The following is a 4,590-nucleotide window of genomic DNA, read 5'->3' as shown; positions in this document are numbered from 1 at the left end:
TTTTAATTTCATGGCTATCTTTAATTGTTCCATTTTAAATACAGTGTATCTTGATCTGGCCCTCTTTGGTTTTATCCTGTTTGGAATTCCTGGTGGTTCCTGGGCCTGGAAGTCTATTTCCCCTCCCAGGTTTTAGAAAATTTCAGCTATTATGTCTTCAGATATGCTCTCTTCCTCTTTCTGTCTCTCTTCTCTTTATGGAACCTCTATAATGTGAATTTTTTTAAGCATTACTTTACTAGTGTGTGAGATGAGTGCAATTGTGCGGTAGTTTGAGCATTCTTTGGCATTGCCTTTCTTTGGGATTAGAATGAAAACTGGCCTTTTCAGTCCTGTAGCTGCTGCTGAGTTTTAAATTTGCTAACATATTGAGTACAACACTTTAACAGCATCATCTTTCAGGATTTGGAACAGCTCAACTGGAATTCTATCACCTCCACTAGCTTTGTTTGTAGTGATGCTTTCTAAGGCCCACTTGACTTCACATTCCAGGATGTCTGGCTCTAGGTGAGTGATCATACCTTTGTGATTATCTGGGTCATGAAGATCTTTTTTGTACAGTTCTTCTGTGTATTCTTGCCATCTCTTCTTAATATCATCTGCTTCTGTTAGGTCCATACCATTTCTGTCCTTTATCGAGCCCATCTTTGCATGAAATGTTCCTTTGTTGTCTCTGATTTTCTTGAAGAGATCACTAGTCTTTCCCATTCTGTTGTTTTCCTCTATTTCTTTGCACTGATCACTGAAGAAGGCTTTCTTATCTCTTCTTGCTATTCTTTGGAACTCTGCATTCAGATGTTTATATCTTTCCTTTTCTCCTTTGCTTTTCGCTTCTCTTCTTTTCACAGCTATTTGTAAGGCCAAAGAATTGATGCTTTTGAACTGTAGTGTTGGAGAAGACTCTTGAGAGTCCCTTGGACTGCAAGGAGATCCAACCAGTCCATTCTGAAGGAGATCAGCCCTGGGATTTCTTTGGAAGGAATGATGCTAAAGCTGAAACTCCAGTACTTTGGCCACCTCATGTGAAGAGTTGACTCATTGGAAAAGACTCTGATGCTGGGAGAGATTGGGGGCAAGAGGAGAAGGGGACAACAGAGGATGAGATGGCTGGATGGCATCACTGACTCGATGGACGTGAGTCTGAGTGAACACCGGGAATTAGTGATGGACAGGGAGGCCTGGCGTGCTGCGATTCATGGGGTCGCAAAGAGTCGGACACGACTGAGCAACTGATCTGATCTGAATGCAATTCCTGTTCATTATCAATGTCACTATGCTTCTATTTTGATGAGGTGTAAAATTAATATGTCACTGTTTTAAAAGTCTATACTGAATGATATAAGAAGTTAGAAAGGAGAGATTTTCAGGATAATATTTTTTTTTTGCCTAACAGTTTATTTAGAGAACTGCATCCCTCATATTCTAAGTGGACATGTAAATCATTAGTTATTTTTTACTATTAATATTATTACATGTCATAACCGACCCGAAGGATGTGAGTCTGAGTGAACTCCGGGAGTTGGTGATGGACAGGGAGGCCTGGAGTGCTGCAATTCATGGGGTCGCAAAGAGTCGGACACGACTGAGAGACTAAACTGAACTGAATAATGTGAATATTAGTGTAGTTGATGTTGTACCAGAGGCCTCTTAAAATGTTCTCAGTTTTTAAAATTATTTTTCTTTTTCAGTTCAGTTTCAGTGATTTCCAGTACTCTATTTTTAATAATAAGAAGGCTTTTTAACAAGACTTAAAAAAAAAAAAAACTTCTAACTGCTCATCCATTTTTCTGAGTTGTTTGAACATATTTATGATCATTACCTTAATCTCTTTATATGATAGATTACTTGTCTCCACTTACTTTATTTTGTCTTTTGGTATTTTCAGTTGAGTTCAATACAGTCACCCTCGTATCTGACTCTTTGCTATAGGCTTCCCTGTCCATCACCAATTCCCAGAGCTTGCTCAAGCTCGTGTCCATTGAGTTGGTGATGCCATTCAACCATCTCATCCTCTGTCGTCCCCTTCTCCTGCCTTCAATCTTTCCCAGCATCAGGGTCTTTTCCAATGAGTCAGTTCTTTGCATAAGGTGGCCAAACTATTGGAGTTTCAGCTTCAGCATCAGTCATTCCAATGAATATTCAGGATATTATTTCCTGAATGAATGAATGTTATTTCTTTTACAATTGACTGATTTGATCTATTTGCAGTCCAATACCACAGTTCAAAAGGATCAATTCTTTGGCACTCAGCTATCTTTATGGTCCAACTCTCACATTCATACATGACTACTGGGAAAACTATAGCTTTAACTAGATGGACTTTTGATGGCAAAGTAATGTCTCTGCTTTTTAATATGCTCTCTAGGTTGGTCGTAGCTTTTCTTCCAAGGAGCAAGTGTCTTTTATTTTCATAGCTGTAGTCACAATCTGCAGAGATTTATAAGTCCAAGAAATAAAGTCTCTCACTGTTTCCCCACCAATTCGCCATGAAGTGATGGGACCCAATGCCATGATCTTAGCTTTTTGAATGTTGAATTTTAAGCCAACTTTTTCACTCTCCTCTTTCACTTTCATCAAGAGGCTCTATAGTTCTTCTTTGCTTTCTGCCATAACGGTGGTGTCATGTGCATATTTGAGGTTATTGATATTTCTCCCAGCAGTCTAGATTCCAGCTTGTGCTTCACCCAGCCTGGCATTTAACATGATGAGCTTCTGCATATAAGTTAAATAAGCAAGGTGACAATAAAGAGCCTTGATGAATTCTTTTCCCAATTTGGAACCAGTCCATAGTTCCCTGTCTGATTCTAAGTGTTGCTTCTTAACCTGCATACAGATTTCTCAGGAGGCAGGTAAGGTGGTCTAATATTCCCAACTCTTGATGAATTTTCCAGTTTGTTGTGACCCACACAGTCAAAGGCTTTGGTGTAGTAAATAAAACAGAAATAGATGTTTTTCTGGAGCTCTCTTACTTTTTCTATGATCCAATGGATGTTGAAAATTTGATCTCTGGTTCCTCTGCCTTTTCTTTTTTTAAAATTAATTAATTTATTTTAATTGGAGGCTAATTACTTTACAATACTGTAGTGGGTTTTGCCATACATCAACATAAATCAGCCATGGATGTACGCATGTCCCCCATCCTGAACTCCCTTCCCACATCCCTCCCCATTCCATCCCTCAAGGTCATCCCAGTGCATCAGCCCTGAGCTCCCTGTCTCATGCATCAAACCCGGACTGGCAATCTATTTCACATATGGTATAAAACATGTTTCAATGCTATTGTTTCAAATCATCCCACCATCACCTTCTTCCACAGAATCCAAAAGTCTGTTCTTTATATCTGTGTCTCTTTTGCTGTCTCATATATAAGGTCATCATTACCATCTTTCTAAATTCCATGTAAAATTGTTAATATAGTGTACTGACTTAGTTCACTCTCTATAATACGCTCCAGTTTCATCCACCTCATTATAATTAATTCAAATGCTTTCTTTTAAATAGCTGAGTGATATTCCATTGTGTATATGTACCACAACTTTCTTATCCATTTGTCTGCCAATGGACATCTAGGTTGCTTCCATGTCCTAACTATTGTAAACAGTGCTGCAATGAACATCGGGGTACACTTGTGTCTTTCAATTCTGGTTTCCTCCGTGTGTATGCCCAGCAGTGGGATTGCTGGGTCGTATTGCAGTTCTATTTCCAGTTTTTTAAGGAATCTCCACACTGTTCTCCATAGTGGCTGTGCTAGTTTGCATTCCCACCAACAGTATAAGAGGGTTCCCTTTTCTCCACACCCTCTCCAGCATTTATTATTTGTAGACTTTGGATAGCAGCCATTCTGACCAGTGTGAGATGGTACTTTATTGTGGTTTGATTTGCATTTCTCTGATAATGAATGATGTTGAACATCTTTTCATGTGTTTGTTAGCCATCTGTATGTCTTCTCTGCAGAAATGTCTGTTTAGTTCTTTGGCCCATTTTTTGATTGGGTCGTGTAATTTTCTGGTATTGAGCTGCATGACCTCCTTGTATATTTTTGAGATTAAATATTTGTCAGTTGCTTTGTTTGCTATTTTCTCCCATTCTGAAGGCTGTATTTCACCTTGCTTATAGTTTCCTTCGTTGTACAAAAGTTTTTAAGTTTACTTACATCCCATTTGTTTATTTTTGCTTTTATTTCTATTACTCTGGGAGGTGGGTCATAGAGGATCCTGCTGTGATTTATGTCGGAAAGTGTTTTGCCTATGTTTTCTTCTAGGAGCTTTATAATTTCTGGTCTTACATTTAGATCTTTAATCCATTTTGAGTTTATTTTTGTGTATGGTGTTAGAAAGTGTTCTAGTTTCATTCTTTTACAAGTGATTGACCATTTTTCCTAGCACCACTTGTTAAAGAGATTGTCTTTTCTCCATTGTATATTCTTGCTTCCTTTGTCAAAGATACTGTGTCCATAGGTGTGGGGATTTATCTCTGGGCTTTCTATTTTGTTCCATTGATCTTTATTTCTGTCTTTGTGCCAGTACCATACTCTCTTGATGACTGTAGCTTTGTAGTATATTCTGAAGTCAGGCAGGTTGATTCCTCCAG

The sequence above is a fragment of the Bubalus bubalis genome, chromosome 17, assembly GCF_019923935.1.
Source record: "Bubalus bubalis isolate 160015118507 breed Murrah chromosome 17, NDDB_SH_1, whole genome shotgun sequence".
Classification (NCBI taxonomy): domain Eukaryota; kingdom Metazoa; phylum Chordata; class Mammalia; order Artiodactyla; family Bovidae; genus Bubalus; species Bubalus bubalis.
This window is presented reverse-complemented; position numbering follows the sequence as displayed.